This window comes from Amphibalanus amphitrite, unplaced genomic scaffold (genome assembly GCF_019059575.1).
Source record: "Amphibalanus amphitrite isolate SeventyFive unplaced genomic scaffold, NRLGWU_Aamphi_draft 000823F_arrow, whole genome shotgun sequence".
In the NCBI taxonomy this organism is placed as follows: domain Eukaryota; kingdom Metazoa; phylum Arthropoda; class Thecostraca; order Balanomorpha; family Balanidae; genus Amphibalanus; species Amphibalanus amphitrite.
The window spans coordinates 218,975-238,040 of NW_024882317.1; the positions used below are offsets into that span (position 1 = coordinate 218,975).

The 19,066-nt window shown below is 46.9% G+C and overlaps 1 long non-coding RNA gene across 2 annotated transcripts; it reads right to left on the reverse strand.

The window, feature by feature from the left end:
* Positions 1-4,704: 4,704 nt before the first annotated feature.
* On the reverse strand, positions 4,705-7,825 carry LOC122366678. 2 transcript variants are annotated; one of them, XR_006253924.1, is made up of 2 exons: positions 7,418-7,825; positions 4,705-6,151 (listed from the first exon to the last, which is right to left on the reverse strand). It is a non-coding gene; the product is annotated as an uncharacterized LOC122366678 (long non-coding RNA). The 2 variants fall into 2 exon arrangements; XR_006253925.1 differs by lacking the exon at positions 7,418-7,825 and adding an exon at positions 6,911-7,399.
* Between the last annotated feature and the right edge of the window lie 11,241 nt (positions 7,826-19,066).

The following is a 19,066-nucleotide window of genomic DNA, read 5'->3' on the forward strand; positions in this document are numbered from 1 at the left end:
ATCAAAGCATTTCGGGTAGGACGGGTTACGCCAGATCATCCATTAGGATTTAGGCGCTCCGCCGGCTATCCATAGAATGTTAATTAACCAGCACTGACAGCCTTGCAACATGTTGCATAGGCACTATACCTGATACCAAACTATGCCTAGTTTTCAAATGCTAAAATGGGTGCTAAATTTCAAACCAGCACTTCCTAAAAACCACGGTAAAAAGGTGTAAATTAAAGGAAGTTAACGGAGATCATTTCAAGTAAATGACCTTAAAGGGACTATCCCACCTTTACATTAGATTTGAGTTGAGATAGCCAAGTTTGCGGCGAGGTTCAGAAACCACTATCTATCTAGGTTGCAACCCCCGCGGCCTCGTGGTGTTGAAGAAATTCGTTCCCTTCATTTGAAAATGGGCCTTGTACAAGGCCCAATCTCTTAACCATTAACGGCAATCTGATGACGTCATTTGCATTTTGAGCGCCTGTCACGTATTTAATTCAAGTACCACTTGATTTATCAATAAGCTGGCGTTGTCGGCGCACAGAGCTGGAGTATACCAAGAGATAACCACGGTGAGTAGATTATACGTCTCAAATTGAGTTTTTTTCTGGTTGTGGGATAATGATGAGTTAGAATTATAAGTGATCTACTTATTTTGTTTCAATTGGTCATGCCTCGGCTTTGCTGTGTCATTTGCGGAATATATAATACTCAGGGTACAGTTTTCAGGTAAGTTTTAATAGACTGCTTTTGCCTCAGGAGGTGCCAGTTTTGTCAAATTTCGAGGCACTGGCAATGCCATTTTTATTATTTTATTCATGCAAGGTAACAATATGGCGATAATTGTCTTCGGTTTTGGTTTCCACACAAATACTTGGAGGGCATTTCTTTATCTCGTTCTTTTTCGCCTCTCCCTTTTTATGCAAGGTTCAAGAACGATATGCCACAAATATTTGTGCTTACAATGTATTATTGTAAAAGCAAATATTTTTTGCAAATTTCTCTCCATTTTGTCTACATATTTGTTTTGCTGCATTTTTCACCTTCACAAATCATGGTGTCCGGTGCACAAGTTTTTGTCAGCTAGGCCTTGTGAAGGTCAGACAAAGATGAAAGAAATGTGACCCAAGAAGTTTGCAGACAAGGAAATGGCATACAAAGTGCACCTCCCCCCTTTTACATCCTAATGGACCACACCACAAGTTTCTTTGAGAGCATCCTTGATTTTCAGTTAACCGCGGGTTGTTTAAACTGAAAATCAAGGATGCTCTTAAAGAAACTTGTGGTGTGATCCATTAGGATGTACAAGGGGGGAGGTTTACTTTGTATGCCATTTCAGTGTGAACAGTAAAACGCAGCTCAGCTCACTTCAGCTCACGTTCCGCTCAAACCAGCTGCGCTCGGCTCAGCTCAGTTTCAGCCAGCTCAGCTCGGTTTCCGTTCAGCTCAGCTCAGCTCAGTTTCTGCTCAATTCAGCTCAGCTCAGTTTCTACCCAATTCAGCTCAGCTAGGGGAGCTTTTCCCATATAATAACCATCAGAACAGGGTGAGAGTTCCAATTAGCACCTTTGTCCCACTCCCAATATGATATGGTGCTTATCCCACAACCAACCAACCAACCAACCAACGAAAAGGAACATTTTGCCAATTTCTAATTGAAATTTTTTCTTGCAGAGGTAAGAAACCTAATGGATGAAATTAATTTAATCTAAATGACTGCTTTTGATATTTATAAGTTATAAGTGAAGAAAGCTGAATTATAATTGTCACCAATTTTGGGGATAACTTTGTGGGAAGAAAACGAGACATTTCCCCACAAAAACAAACCTGAAGTTTGAAAAGAGTTTATTATTTTAATAAAGGAAGTTGAATTGCAGGTCAGAGAAAATGGTGGTCGACTTCAATGATACTTCAGTCAGTTGTAAGGTGGAGATCGCAGATGTATGATGATGCTGTTGTAATTTTGGACTTTAGGTATTCTTTATCCCTTGCCTGCACGGGGGGCCACCCGCCCCCCCCCCCCCAGTTAGTATTTTCTGCTCTGCACTCAACATTTTTAAAGCTAGATGCTTTATTTTTCGCATCAGTATAGCTGCGTCTCAATCCTTTCTCAGCGTCCAATGAAAATTTCAAGATTTCATTTTTTTGCTGGACTTACCTTTCATCTATCATGATTTTCGATGTTGTATAGATGTCAGGGTCAAGGTCAATGTCAACCTAGGTCATCTAAAAGCATTGCATTTTAGGCTAGCTGTTAACTTTAAGTGAAGTTTTTTTGCTGCATTTTTTTTGGTAAAAGCTTCTCAGTTTATGATGCCATGTAATAGGGACACACAAACCATTCTGTGCACACATCAGTATACACACAGACACACACAGACAAACACATATCATTGACCTTGACCTAACTTGACCTGAAATGGTCACAACCAGTAAAAATCTAGTCGGATAGTGTGACAAAGAGCTGTTTTAGCTGGCTTGGCACCACAAACTCAGTATATGATGGGCACAGCACGTGATATTCCAACGGTGGCCCCAAAAAGCAACATTTTTTAGTTTGACCTGACCTGGAAGGTCAATGACTGACCTGAGAAGGTAAAACTGGGTATCATTGGATTCGTCTCTTCCCAAAAATCGTTTTGGTCCTTACCGCGAAGCTCTATCTCCAACAGGAACGAAATGGCGCGGAGGGGGTGGCAACCGCCCCCCCCCCCAATGTGCGTTCTAGGATGGGAAAATGGCATGTGCAGGCGAGGGTTAAAGCATAGAGACTAGAATAGAGATATACTTTGTCGTGTTTTGAGTGTAACGTCACAATTCTATAACTTTTTGTTTCAAGGGTATGGATATGACTCGGTCGCATTTTCGATTGGTGCAGTTGCGATAGTCCACGCCCCCCGCCCTCCCGCATATACCCCAGCTCTGACCGTGTCCAAACCCCTCCTGTGCACGCCCCAGCTCTGACCGTTCCCCGTCCCCGCCCCCTGTGCACGCCACAGCTCGTTGCGGGACAGCTCGTACACGGAGGAGGTGGCCGAGGACTCGGAGGGCGTCGCCGGCGCAGCCGCCGCGCAAACTGAGCTCGCAGCGCTCCGAGCTGGAGGAGGCCCCTGCAGAGGAGCCGCTGCCGAAGGTACCGGCCGCTGCTGATGACCCGAGCAGGCGTCCCCGACGACGAGCAGGACGAACGGCAGGTGGCGCCGCTGGAGGAGCACCACGTCAACGAGTCCTTCATGCGGTACGGTACGCTGCCCAAAGGCGCGCACATCGGCGCCTTCCTGGACTCGCTGCGGGAGAGCGGTTTGCGCGGCAGTGCGGAGGGTGGCGAGGCGGCCGCGGGAGCGGCAGGCGAGGCCCGCGCGCTGCGCAGTCACACGAAAGCAGAGGGCGTGCGGCCGCCGGCCTCCGCCGCCGCCGCCAAGAAGCCCTCAGCCATGGTGCGGTCCAACTCGTCCAACAGTGAGTTTCAGAGACCGCGGCTGTCGCGGCTCAGTCCGCTAGTGTTTGCCGGCGCGGCGGGGACGGGGCCGGCGCGGAGTCGGCGACCGACCGGCGCCGGCCGTCTTCGCGCCAGAAACTGAAACCTGCCGAGCTGGGGTTTCCCCCGCCGCCGATGGAACTGCCGCCTCCTGACGACATCGAGGCCGACTTTATCGTCGACCCGACGTTCCCGCCGACGCCGCCGGGCCTGAGGGACCAGTTGTCGAGCGGCGGTCCCGTGATACCGCCGGCCACCCGGTGCCCAGTCCGCGCACGCAGCGCCGCGCCGAGTACCTCGGACCTCTCCGAGCGCGCCAAGCGCAGCGACGACCTGGTGACGCGACTAAGGACCGGGCAGCGCTCGCGGCCGCAGCCGCCGGCGTCCCTGACCCCGTCCATCAGCGCTCAACTGGTCTCGGAGATTCAGCAGAAACAGCGCGAGAACCGTGCCGAGGGCGAGCCGCCCGCAGCGGCGGCGGCCGACTCGCAGCGCTCCGAGTGGGCCCGCTCCGAGGCCAAGCTGCAGTTGTTTGGACAAGCTGGGCCTGCTGCTGACGGCGTGCGGCGCGCACGCTGGCCAGGTGCCGCCCACCGGCTGGCTCCGGTTCCGCGCCCTGCAGCGGCGCCTGGAGACGCACGCCGGCACTCTGCGCTCGGCCGGCGGGCGCGCAACAGCAGCGACGCCCAGCGGCTGTTATCCAAACTAGCCAACACATTGCGCGACATGTTCAATGTGGTGCAGCGATGAGAGACCGGCGACTGCGCCGCCACGAGCTGCCCGCGCCGTTTGTTTTTGTGATATCTAATATCCATTTTATTGCGTTGACGGTGGCTCTTCTACGATTTAGTGGAACCAGTGTGTGGGCGCCGCCTGCGGCCACCCGGGTGTGACATTCCTTCCCGTCTCTGTCTCGTTTCTTATATACAGAAATCGAATGAGTTTTCATGCGTACCCTGTGCTTTGCGGATGCGCAAAACACAGGGCGTAACAGGCCGCCGCCACAGCCTGTTACGCCTTAACTCATATGCTACGCAAACAGTCATAGTGATCTCATGATACCCACAACCTACATACCAACTGTTTTAACGATGTGTACGAATGATCGTGTGCCTGTATTTTACCCATGCCTACTTGTTTTTATGCTAATTGACATGCGTTGATGAAAAGCCGCGAAGGCGGATTAACGTGAATAAATGAACTTGAACTTGTATGCTTTCATTGAAAGTGGCACATAATTTTAGGGATATATTAATATTCAGATAAATAACGTCAGTCTCGGCGCACTCAATGGTGCGCTCTCGGCGCACTCAATGGAGCGCAGCTCAATGAAACGAACAACACGTTTGCGGTATCTCTCCTAGCTGGTGAAGGGAACGACAATGTCATGGGATTCGTGGAGTCCACGACGGCGAGCAACATTCATTAAGAGGGCAGCGTCTGCGGCAATTGGCCACGGTTCACAGGTCCGTTCTCGGTTGGTGGCAGACGCCAACGACCCGGGCACAGCTGAATACCAGCCGGCCGCCGTCGCCCGTCAGTCCTGCAGGCAGCGTCACTGGCGGCCGGCACATCGAGCGAGGACCGAGGGACGGCTACAGCACACAAAATACGCGGCGGACACTCCCCGGGCGGCGTGGCGCGGCAGGCCACTGCCGCCGCCCCTCTCCACACACATATAGATACATAAACACACACTCGGCGCTCGCCAGTCGTGTCGCGCCGAGTTCACAGTTTGATCACAGCATGACAGGACGTGGTGAGCGCGCGGGTCCCGGACGGCCGGCCGCCGGGCCGCAATCAGCCACCGGCACCGCAGGTCGCACACCGTTCTGCAAGGCCGGCAGCGTCGCGAAAAACACCGCCGGGTCGCGGGCCGCCCCATCATACACTTTGCTGAGACAGACGAAGATCTCAGCACACTTGAACCGGCAACAGAACGTGTTGCCGCACAGCAGCCGCGACGGCGGCGGCGGCCGGGGGCGGCGCGCGCCGCGCATGGATGGCTGCTCTCGTCGATGAAGCCGAAGTGAACGTTCACTGATTTTACTCTTTTAATTCCGAACTGGCAGTGTTCACAGTTTACAAGATCACAGGCTCGTGCTGAAGTGGCGTGGCGCGCGCCGCCCCACAGTCTGGCAGTGAGCCTGAGAATCTGCATCTGAGCGGCGGCCTGCTGACTGGAGGACACCTCACACTCAGCCTGTTTCTCGAGTCGCCGCTGCACCTGCGCGCCTGTTCGACCAGCCGCGCGCGCCCCTGCTCCAGGCGCAGGTCAGCCGCGCGTCTCCCGCTCTCCTGCTCCAGCTCGGCGCGCGCGCAGGTCCTCCAGGGTGTGGTGTGCTCAGCCTCGGCGGGGCGGCCAGCTCCGAGTTGCGATGCGCCAGTTGCTATTCGGTGGCTGACAGCCCGGCGACTAGGCCTGTTCTCCGACTAGGCCGCCTGGGATCGACTTTTACGGATGGAACGCCACGATTCTACGATCCTTGTCCAGCTTCTGCAGCAGCAGAGCGAGTCACTGGCAGCGCTGTTGCTGCCAGACGACGGCCGTCGGCGCCCGGCGCGTCGCGCAGCGGCACATGCGCCGCGGCGATCGAGCACGGCGCGCCGTGTCAGCTGATAGCTGCTGAGCGCCGCTAACCCCGGCGCAGCAGCTGACGGAGCGCCGCGCCACACGACAACCTGACGGGACGCGCGGGCGGGTCAGGGGGAGTGGTACCCGACAGGGTCAGCCACATCACAGCCACACCTACCTCACCCCACACTGACAAAGTGCCACCACGCCAGTAAAATGTTTCACCTCAGAATAGCATGAACCTAGAAATAAAACAGGATTGCATAGCTCCTGTATAGAAAAGTCAGAGAAATATAGCATAGACACAAATTATTGGACCGTAGGCAAGATTTTGCTGAGGGAGGGGCCACAGGTCGGGGCCTAGTGTCGTACCCCCTTCAAAAGGAAAACTCCTCGGATTTGGCCCACTATTTTTGGGGGTGTGGTGCAGCTGTTTTAATTTATTTTAATTTTTTATTTTATTTTATTTTATTTTTCACCTTCAGGGGGAGACCATGACACCCGTGGGACATGAACACCCCCTTGGCTGCATCCCTGCACTGAATGAAGAAGCAAATTGAAGAAGCGGCTTTGACCATAGGCGCAAAAAATGACATGGAACAGTCAACAGACTACATTTTTATGGAGCAGGCTACGTTTTTTATGCAGTATGTTATATAGTGAACATTGCATGTTTTATATAGGCAATTTACTCTTCATGAACCCATTTTGCTACGCACTTATCTACTTTTCAAGTTTCAATTGATGGGCCAATGCTCGTGTATATAATTGTCAGTATTCAAATATGATGCTGAGACATGTTCAATCTCTGACAAACTCCTTGTATACAAAAAAAATTATAGTAGTATGCAAAACTCATAACTTACTGATCACTTTCTGTCAACAGCCTGCAAGCAGCATTGCGAGTTTCCTCATGCAGTGACAGAGACCTCTGTCATGTGCTTACTGCATGGTGTGTTTTGTTGGCTTTAAAGAAATTTCAACAGCTAAGAAGGAAAAACAAAACATTTCTTTAGAGACCTGCATGATAGCAAGCTAAGATGAAATGAGTAAAAGCATACCAAAGATCCTAATCAATAGGTTCGGAATGGAATAGCTTGTGAGGTGTTATGTATTACGCTGGTTGCAAGGTTTGTAGGTTGTAGGTATCTGGCATGGAGGCTTTAGGTTAGTATTACAAACATTTTAGGAAAGTAGGTAAGGTTAGGTCAGGAAAGATTGTTTGTTATTTTCATCCAGATTTCAGACTTGTTCACTTTGTATCTAAAATTGACACAAACATGTTAAAAGTAATGGTGAAAATATGCTCCTTTCCTATGTGAATTGTGGTGTTAGCATTTGAATTTTATGTGCAGGAAGTCCAACAAACTCACATTGACTAGGCATCAGTAAGGTATCATATTGCCAACTACAAAATGCCAAATCAGAGACACTTTTGTTATTGTATGAGCCGCGTCATATTTGAAAGCAAATATATTTGCTGCCAAATTTTCCCCCCTCATTGGCATGAAGTAAATCCTTCATGACGTCACAGATCCGATCTAAATGACGTCACGATGAAATATAAAAGTCGAAATATCTTAAAAAGTATAGTATGAAAATGCGTAATAACTTCCAGAATTCGTCACAATACCCTGAGTAACATTTCCGAATCCTAAACGGGACTTTTTTGAAGGTGGGATAGTCCCTTTAACCTGAGTTTCACGTGACCTTGGCACCCACAACAATCAATGAGACAAACATTAAATCGTATATTTTACATGTTGTCACGCCCCTAATCACGAAACGACTATGGAAACACATAGAAGATGTGCGCTGACTTTCAATTGCTATTCTGGCCTGACATGATCTTGAGAAAAATAATCACAGGTCAAAGGTAATTTGGTTGAGGGATTTAAAGGTAGTGTGCCACCTTTGAAAGATTTCCCATTTTATTTTTCCTAGGATAAGAAGCTTCTGTTTTTACCTAATATCGCAAAAAAAATCAAAAATGGGCCTGGAATAGTGCCTTTTTCGCCTAAAAGTTTTTCGGTTTTTAGATATGTATAACAACTGTAGTGGGCTCACCTGCAAACAGGCGTCGGGCAACAATCGCGAATGCGGCGCACTTGTGACAATAAGCAAAGGTCATTATAGTGTTACGACCATACGACGTACGGGAATGAGTTATCAGCTGTCTAATCGTAGACAACACAATGTCGAGCCTTAAACTGTAAGCCCGTATTGGTATTGTTTCTTTTATTTGGCTGTCGAACATTATTTATGGTTTGAAATATGATTTTATGTAAAATAATTGATATGAAAAAGCCGTCTTATAAGTTATGACCCCATTTCACCACACGCAAGTGGCAGAAATGACAATGATCAGCTGACGCATTTTTCTTGGCCGAAGTCAGAGCGCGCGGCCCGACGCACCACGCGTATTTGGAAATTCCGACCTCGACGAGCATCAGAAGCCACCTAACAGGCGTGTTCGAAACCGCAGGAGATGATGATGAACGGGTTTATCGAAACTTGATTGGATGAGCATATCGGTAATAGCGATTTCAGTGTGTGCATTTATTGTTCATAGTGGTGTGAAATGTGGTTGGGGTACGACCGACAACCCGTCGGGGCGAATTTCGCACTGGGGTACTCAAAATTTGAAGAATTTAAGACGTTTCCATGAGTTTTGAAGGTATGGATAAGTTCTAAAAATCCGGTTCTCCTTATCTGGGCCATTAACTCCATACGGTCCAAGAAAGCTGGCACACTACCTTTAAAATTCTCGGAGAAGTTGCAAAAATGATAAGGACTATTAAATTTTCCGGGAAGTTGTAAAATTGATTAACTCCAGGGCACCAAAGAATCGTCGCAATGCAATCCTTCGCTTTGCCGTGATTTCATATTGGTGAAAAACAGGGGGCGCGGTCTAACTTACCTCTACTTATATGTGTGGTGAGGGTTAATATTCATTTTATCTGTGCTGATGAATGTACGACAATTTCCACATGAACTGAGACCAGTCCATATGAGTATGTTTTTCTCACGGACAATGACAATATAGAAGCAATGCGAATAAAACCAAACGTTTCGGACAATAACGTGCCTTCGTCAGTGGAAAAAAAAATAAGTGTAGGTTTAACATCGATGAGAACTATATGCGGCACCGTCTCGGTCTGGCCAGCCGGGTTGCCGATAAAATACACAAATGTTTATAAGCTTCCATGATGTGCTTAAAAAACTGCTGAAAATATAGGTATCTTAAAAAAATAAAGTTAACTACTTCACCGATTTTATCGAAAGAAAACATCTATGCCTTTATAGTTACTTATTTCTTGCCACTGACGGAGGCATTTTTTGTGCGAAACGTCTGTTTTTATTCGTATTTTATTGTATTGTCATTCCCTGTGAGAAAAAGGATAACTCTTCAGTTAGTAACCATAAGAGCATAACGGCTTAATGTAACACTTCACTGTGTATACGAAACCTATAAGTCCCTAAAAATAATCCTATTTACAGCTTTTAAAAGATACAGCTTAGGCATACAATTTCTATTCTGCATTAAGATAATATTCATTTATCGCCACAGAATATGTTAAATTAGTGCTGCTGAAGTTCGCTTTCGAAGCGTCTCCTCCAGGCATTCCACAGCTCTCTCAAGTGCCATTTTGGATCACGGAACATGGCTGGGCGCGGGACAGGTCGTCTGCGAGCTTGGACGGACCACGTGACCACCTCCCCTCCCCCTCACTCCCGTCCCCTTCCCCAGCAGGGCGTCCGATCTAACCGCGCCCCAGGCAGTCGGCTCGGTCCGACCCTCACTGATCGAGCCACGGCCCGGTGCCGCCTGAGTTTGTGCCGGGTGCAAAACTGGAGCAGTAACTAGCGCCGGAACTAGTAATCAGCACGACCATCGTCAGATGGCAGGAGTGAATGGAATAAGCGGTTCCAGGTTTCAGAAGGAATGGGGCAGGAAAAAGCGCTGAAAACAATGTTTTGCTGATATAGCCATAAAAAGTTCACTGAATTAGGAGAGCAGCACATCAGTTTAAAGCCCTTCAGATGGTGGTTTCAATCAGCACACAATCATTTCTCAATTCGTCTCCAACGGTGTCACAGGCCAAGAATACGCTGAAATACTAGTGTGTACAGAAGCAACTGCGGGTCCCTGTACCCCCTCGCAATTTCGCACGTGCAAGGCCCATCCTCTCGCTCGCTCCGTTGGTCGCCCAAAAGGCGTTTTACTGGTGTTCTAACTGGTGTGTGAGTGACCGCTAACCATGGGTGTAGTTTTCCAAAAATCATTGGGGGTGCTCAATAGCTTTCAGAAAGGCATGCCATAGTTTTTGTAGCTTTTTTTAGCTGTTCTTTTTTACTGTAGCCATCAGGCATCATGCAAGAAATGATGTTAAATCGGTTCGAGAGCTTGTTTTAACAGCGCCACTGTAAAACAATTTTGGCTCACCCAATGCATTAACCCGCGCGGGGCTGGGGTCTCCAGCCGAACGCGCGGGGCTGGGGGGATAAATTTTACCCCCTGTTATCTCCCGAAATAATGGTCCGATTTGGAAAATTCAAACGCCAATCGAAAGATCTCATCACGAATAAGTAAAAACATGTACTTAATTTAAAGTTTGAGGTCAAGGTCAAGGTCAGGTCAAGGGTGCAAATTGCAAGTTTCTACAGTATCGGCCTTGCACCGTATAGTTGTCGAAGAATGGAGTCATGGACTGAGACTGATTGCCCAAAACGTGTTTGGGCCTGACCTTGGCCATAAGTTTGGCAGGCCAGATTTTGTACTGGACCATTTTGAGTCAACTTTGAGAAATACATAACGTATAACGGTGGTAAAATCGTTGCTATAGGTATAACACAGTTTACCCGCTCCGGGTGTGAGGGAGGGATGTGGATTGTGGGGCAATGAGTGCACTGACGTGGCGCCCTCGGAGGGCCGGTATGGGATTAAAGCTCAGCTACACTAAGGGCTTGTGTGGTGCCTTCAGTTATCGGTGGCACCCTCAGAATCACTGGCGTAGGGCCCTCAGAGCCGCCGGGAAGGGAGGCACCGGTGTGGGGCCGCCATGCCGGTGCCGGTGTGGGCGATCAGAGGTGCTAGTGTGATTCTCTCAGAGGCGCCGATGAGTGTCATAACAGGCGTTGCTCCGGGCCCTCATAGACGCTGGTGTAGAGCCGTTACAGACGGGTGTGGGGCCTTTAGAGCTGCTGACGCGAACTCTCTACAAGTCGGCAGGGGGTCTCAGTGATCGGCAAGGGGTCCTTAGGGCTTAGGCCGGCAGAATAAGTCCTGCGGGGTCCTAAGAGACCGGCATGGTACTGTCAGACGCCGGTAGGGCCCTCAGGGTCACCGTTGTGGGGCCCTCAAGTCATCAGTGGGTGGCCTTTAGATGCACAGGTGTTGGGTGGGTCCTCAGAGCCGCCGATATAGGGCTTTAACCCGCGCCCTGCTGGGGGGAGGTGTTTGAACATCCCCCCTTGTGGTTTTTCGCGAATATCTCAAAAACGGCGGCGCGGAGCGCCGCCGTTTTTGGTACACCTTATCATACATCAATTCTACACATGTTGTTAAAATTTCAGACCAAGGTCATTCAATGCAACATGACCCTTTCCGGTCAGGTCATGACCTTGACCTGAGGTCAAATTTTCAAGTTGACCTTTCAAGGTCAACTTATAGTTCATTCGATGCGTCTTGACGAGAGGAACACGATGCCGGTAAAAGTAAGCTCGTACAAGGCTTGGGTCAAAAGTTATTACAGAAAAACTGTTTCCGAAAAAATCGGCTATTTTTGCAGTTTTTGCCCCCTGCAGGCAAAACCGTTGACGTTAGGTCAAATCTGAGAGAATTGCTCAGAAAGGGCGTTAATAGGGCTATCGAATGCGCTTTTCCGCCGCGCTGTAGCTTTTTTGGTTCCCGAGTTATGCGTTGGCTTTCTGGAAATTGTCGACATTCGACCTGAAAATCGGCGAAATTTTTCCTTCAATGACCTCTGGTGACCTGACCTTTGACCTGACCGAAAAATTGACCGAAGTTATTTCGTCATTATTTTCGACGCTCTTTCGAACGCCGCCTTCCGCGTATCGCTACGTGGCCCAGGAGCCGAGTTAGAAGGGGGGGTGTTCAAACACCCCCCCCCCAGCAGGGCGTGGAAATCCAGGACCCCCAACCGGGCGCGGGTTAGGTACCTAAACATGACACAATCAACAATGACTCGGAAATTTGCACCTGTGATCCCTCCAGTGTTCTAAAATTGGATTTTGGTTGGGTGTGACGATGATGACCAAAAAATCTAGGATGAGAAAAAAACAAGTGAAAACCTATATCACTTTCGCAATAAAGGCGTAACGCTACGCTGGCTGATAATAAAAGAACATACCATTCCTGACCACCAAAACTAACCGAAAAAGACGATGCAAATAGGTAAGGATGATATACGGCAGAATTATAACTTAACCCGCGCGGGGCTGGGGGGGGGGGGGTAAATTTTACCCCCCCCCCCCTCGCGAATTTTTGCGATATCTCAAAAACGGCGGCGCGCAGCCCCGCCAAACTTTCAGTACCTTTTCTTACATCAATTTGACACGTTCCCTGAAAATTTGAGCGAAACCCGTCGGAAAATTTTTGAGAAATTGACGTTTTAGTGACGTCATGTTCGCCATTTTCGCCTCAAAAACGGCAAAAGTTCAAACGCCGCTAACATCTTTATTTTTAAAGGAATCAAGACGTAACAAAAAAAAGGTTATACGTAATTTTACTTTGTCTATCAAATGGCTATCTCGGTTTTTTGAAAATTTTGGATTTTGGCCTAATTTAAAAAAACTGACTTTTTTGGGAAAATCATTATTAAATCCAAAATTTGGAGTCTATCGAAAAAAAACGGAATATATGTCAGAGAAGTGGTCTATGTGCACCTACATACCAAATTTTAGAAGAATCGGTTCAAAAATGTGGGAGTTATTCAAAATTTTATGACGTCACGACACACAAAATTTTTGAAAAATGACTTTTTTGGAAGTTCTAGACCTCGTACGGAAACAAAAATAGCACCATTCGATTTGCCGTGAAAAACTGCATCAGATAGACACCTTTTTAGGCCTTAACAACCAACTTCAAAATTTGACCTCACTTGACCTGACCTTGACCTGACCTCGACCTGAAATTCATCCAGAGGTGGTCCATATCACTTATTGAGTGTGCCTATTGAATTCTATGAGTAAAATGACCCATAAAACATGTGTCGCACATGTCCTTTTCTATATTTTGTTTTTTGGTGACCTGACCTGACCTGACCTGACCTTGACCTTGACCTCTGAATGATATTGTATGCAACGAATATTGTCTTGGTAGCCTAAGAACACGTTTTGGGCGATCAGTCTCAGTCCATGACTCCATTCTTCGGCAACTACGGTGCAAGGCCGATACTGTAGAAACTTGCAATTTGTACCCTTGACCTGACCTTGACCTTGACCTCAAACTTTAAATTAAGTACATGTTTTTAGTAGTTCGTGATGAGAGCTTTCGATTGGCGTTTGAATTTTCCAAATCGGACCATTAGTTCGGGAGATAACAGGGGGGGGGGGTAAAATTTACCCCCCCCCCCCAGCCCCGCGCGTTCGGCTGGAGACCCCAGCCCCGCGCGGGTTAAGCATCTGATCGCCAAGTGTTTCGAAATCCGTCCCATTTAGCCCAACCTTTGTGTTTGATTGAGACTAATGAAGTTAAGAATCACCATTGTCTCTTATACAGCTAAGAATGAATACCTACTTCAACCAGTGAGATTTCATTTTCCTCACAAGTCAAAATGCATTGTCAAAATTGAATGACTGTCCAGTGGCCATCCTTCTCCTAGCCTTAAATCAATGCCTTCCTTTCCGTTTCAGATGCAGACAGCAGATATTACCGTCAGCATCTGCTAGGTTCCTACTCATGCTTACTGGCACGGATCCAGGACGGTCCTTCTGCCTGTATATTTCTCCTTAACCCGCGCACCGACGGGGGTCTGCGCCAACTTAGTACCGACGGGGGGGGGGGGGGCGAATGACCGCCCCCCCCTGAGATCTCGAGAACGAAGCAAGATAGCGACAAGCGGTAAACGGCATCGGATACGCACGGACAAGGTCTACAATTTTTACTAAGGTCATTTTCAGGTCAGGTCAAAGATGACGTCACAGGGGTCGAAAAAGTCAAAATGGCGGCGCTAGATATGGAGAGGGTTTTTCTCGAATAACTTTCGAAGTAGTCAAGATAGGAACAAACTAAGGGCAGCATCGTGATCCTCTTGTCAATCCGCATCGAATGATATATATGTTGACCTCGAAAGGTCAAGGTCAAAGGTTGACCTCAGGTCACGTGACCTCGAGGTCATCATGTATATCATTCGATGCGTCTTGACGAGCTGAACACAATGAGACCATCCGCGCGGCTGTATCTTGTTCCTGTAAGGAGTTATTGGCAAAAAACCTTTGATGACCTTTGATGACGTCACATGACCTTACAGCTGCCCAACAGCAAAACAGACCTCAAGGTAGTGAAGATTGATCGTATGTGAAGTCATGTATGGTATATGGGGCCATTCCGACCCGTTTTAGTGGTAAAAACAGGGAGTTGATTTTCCCCCCATTGACTTATAATGGGGAGGTCGCGAAATTGACCTGACCTTAGGTCACCAACATCAAAATTCCGAGATATACAAATTGTAGCTACTAATGACCTAATAACATCCTGCGACTTTCAAAGGCCTCCGACATCTACTGTAGCTCTGGCACGGTGACAAAGTTGCAAAAAAGTGACTTGAGGTTGGGTCATTCAAAGTGACCTGGTGACCTGACCTTAAAAGTTAGGAGGTTCAAACTTGCACACCATGTGTAAAATTGATGACAGAATAGTCATACCAAATTTCGCGGCGCTACGCGCCGCGGTTTTCCCGCTATCCGCGAAAAACCTCAGGGGGGCGGATATCCGCCCCCCCCGTCGGTGCGCGGGTTAAGATCATCCGCGGACCTCCATCCTCGCGACGCCAGTCGCCATCATGCGAGCGAACTAGGTGCAATGATTCTGTTGAAATCTGTTGTCATATCTTAAGGAGGGTGGGGGAGGGGCGGGTGAGGGAGCTCTCTCTATATGCAGGCTTTGGTACTAGTGCCATGTGGAGAAGTTTTCTTTCTTTTTTAAGCAAAGGAAGTGGAAAGGAACCTGTCGTTGCCGTTGCAAAGGGTATCATTCTGTCGTCCTGTATTATTGATTTACCACATGCCGAGATATCCCTTTAACATTAGCACGTGCATTTGGGAAATGACTTCGGCCCGCCTCGGCTAATGTTGTAGGTATTTGGGAAACGATTCGGCCCTAGGGCTTTTTGATTTTCCCAGACAAAATTTTACTGAATATTCTGAGCGGAAGAACCAATTTCAAAGAAGATATTTACGAATAGGGTTGGGACCTATCTGCATGCTCTGTGTGTTTTGGTAAAATAAAAAAGCTCAGAATTTTTAATGATTTAATTTAAAATCACTTTGTTAAAAAAATGCCTAGTTAGTTCAGAAATTAATTATTTGTGGCTGAAAACGACTTGCTTCTGATTGGTCGGGCTAATCATGACGTCACATGTAGGTATATAACTGTCTGTATATTTGGCGCAGTTGAGACATACATTTTCTATGTATTTTCCTATGGTAAATCGGAGTGATTGGTCGTGTTTTCAGTGTCTCTTTATTTTGCGCTGGTATTGCGTGGCTAAGAAGTTTTATCAAGAATGGCATATACTAAAATGTTCCTTTAATAATGGAGCTTCAATATCTGTGAGTTCTATTGGCAAGCGAAAACTGATTTCGCTGTTATTTTGTCTGGAAATTACTCATTTTTTTAGGTCAATATTCAAAATATTTTACGGGAACAAGTAGGCACTTTTCTTGATTTTTGCACTCAAATCGCGTGCGACTCAGCTGTATTGGAACTTGCAAAGAAGCTTGGTGATTAATTAACTGTGTTGTTATGGCACTGTTTGCAAAGCATGGATAATGAAACTCTGCCAAAGACTTAGCTACATAGCAATGCCTCAAGTAATACGCAGGAGGGACAGAATTCAGAGTCCGATCGAGAAGAATCCGTGCAAATGCTACGAAGACCAGGCAGCTCTGATACAAGCTATATCGTCTCACTACTCTCACTCCATTAGACCAGCTGATTCCTGACAGCACCGACTCGGATGCAAAGATGGAGCTCATCTTCCAAGCCAGAAACCAGTTCTTTGATGGAAGATGTGATGCTGCCTCTGTCTCTGCTTTGTTGGCCACTTTGGACGGGGCGGAGCCCCGCTCCTTGCGTGAGCGGTTATTCGCCTGTCATCCAGAAATAGTTCCTTCGTTTGCTGGCCGTTCCCTGATTAGGTGCAATACGGGGAGCTGTAATCAGGGAAGTAACTTTCCATATGAAAGGGGTGCAGGTGCACCCCCGTCCCCCATCCTCTAGAAGTGCACCCCCATAGGCTAAGCGGCGCCCCACACGCCGCCCCACACGATTAGCTCTAGAGCAGATGGCGAGGGTGATTTCTCGGCTACATTCCATCTCGGCGTCGTGATGCTTGTGGGCTTGGAAAGCGTCCAGTCGTATGTAGGGTAGTGTAGGGGTAGGGTTGAGTTCAATAAGGTCCTTACATTTGAAAGGTTTGAACAACCCGCAATCAGCACAACATACCACAAGTTAAATAAAAAACTACCAAACTCCGCCCAACTAATATTAATAAACATTACAGCCAAACTAATGGCCTAAATAAAAATATATCTCAAATCCTAACAGTTATCGCGGGTGATGGCGCCATGAGTTGCTATTATTCAAAACAGATGCAAATAAACATGTGTGTATGTCCTATGTATGTTTGTTTTAAAAACGTTGCAGCGGCGCTGGGAACTGCAGTCTTAGATCTGGGTATGTTTGGCATCTGCAACTCTTCATATACACATTAACCCTATTTCGGACTGGGAGACCTTTCAGGATTTTCTTGTACAATTGCCAAACGCCGTGAGACATTCAGCTCATATTTGGTGACTTTTCCTAAATGCTCATTGCGCACATCTCAGCAAAAAAAAAATGCCGGGTCAGGTCAGGTCAGGTAACCAGAGCGGGTTTGTTGACCCCACCTCAGAAAAGTTTGCAAACACGTCAGAGCTTGAGTTTTTCACGAAGTTATTTCCTCTCATCAAGTCTTCAAAACAGTACCTGCAGTATGTGTCGTTTGTATATCTCAGAATTTTTGATCTGTGACCTGAGGTTAGGTCAGAGTCGTGACCTTTACATTGCAAGCCTATGGAAAAGTATTGAAATGCGACCTGCACCTCGAGTAAACGAGTCAAAACCACCCAATTCTTTAAGAATTATGACAAATTATCTTATCTGTAATGATCCAGGTGCCATTTACTGACAGGGACACCGGAGAGGGTTATCTGAGCCGAGATCATGTGAGGTGATATTTACCATACATCAATGCTCACAATACTTACAATATTGACAATGCTTTTGCTTACAACACTTACAATACTTACGATGAGACCAGCAAGCACTCTGCCGTTACAGTTCTAACTTCTGTTTCGAAAAACGACGTTACACACATTCGCTGCCAGCATAACATGTATTGTTTGACAGTAACAAAATACAATTGACATCTGAACCCCAAACGGACCACCATCCACTCAAATTTTATAACCCTGACCGGTCAGGGGGCGAATGGAGGTCATTTCCTGGGCATTACACTCAGCCCTTGCACAAAATATCTCACCTCACAGTGATCATTACAACAATAGCACCGACTTGATAGTGGATTTCAAAGTACTTGCATCAGCTCTTCCTGCTATTGCAGACGATCATCTCCTCAGGGTAATGTTGTTCGGGTCGACATGAACGAAGATCGTTTTCGGAGTTTCATAAGTGCTACTGCAACAGCCTGGCACAAAACAGGACTTGTACGCTCTTCTCTGCACTTTGCCCTTCAGTATATCACAAAAGAATTGTTTAGAATCCATCTTACGCTTCTTTCACGGTCTCCCTTGCCACCGTAGGGCGTAGATAGATTGCTGTTGCTGGTAAGTTAAGGCACGGTAGATAGAAATTACCTCGGTTCTCAACGCCTTAAGTTATTTTCATAAAAAAGAACAAATAAATGATCAATAAGATGACAGGAATGTAAACATTTTAATCGTAAAGTAGTCCAAATATTGGAATGAGCTTTTGCTTTTCAGCATCCTCCGATTCATCATCTTTATCATTTCAAAATTTGAGGTACATAAAATGTTTATCACGCGCTCATGTTAAGTGGGAATATAGTACACGGCAGACACATCAATTTTTGACACTGAACATTTCATCGGTAAATGTTTTAGCATAATTTAAAGTTAAAAACAGCGCGAATGGCAGAGTGAAGCAAACAACATCTTTCACCCATTGATATAACATGTAATCTGTGGTGCGCCAGATGCGCCATTATTTGTCAACCGCAGAAGGTGACATGTGACGTAACAGCATCAAGAGCATCTTTTTCAAGAACTTTTCAAAACAAGTTTCCTATCTTTCTTCCCCCATTTCTCTCAGCTTATTGATTTTATGAGGCAATGGTATGCACCATAAATTCTGTGAAAATAGTTTGATCATTTTCATGCATTCTTAAAAAATCGAGTTCCCAACCCCATTGTGTGTTCACTAACAGCAACAGCAAAAGTAAGTGACTGCGTGTTTACATACTTTTGCTGTCAACGTAATTCAACTAAACACGGGTATTGTTCCAATGCCAATGTATGCATTGCTTTGTTGTCATACCAGCTCAACAATAAGAACGGTATTGTGAACAAGGATAACGTTGCATTCTCAATGCATTTATTCAGATCAGTAAGAATAGTCAGCATGATTTAGTGCAGTTGACTCAGACTGTGTATTTGTATGTAAGTGTGTAATGCGTGAGGCGTGGTCATCACTGTGACACTGTCAGACATAAAATCTTAGGTAATCATGATACCCTGATGGGCAGTTTGTTGACGTA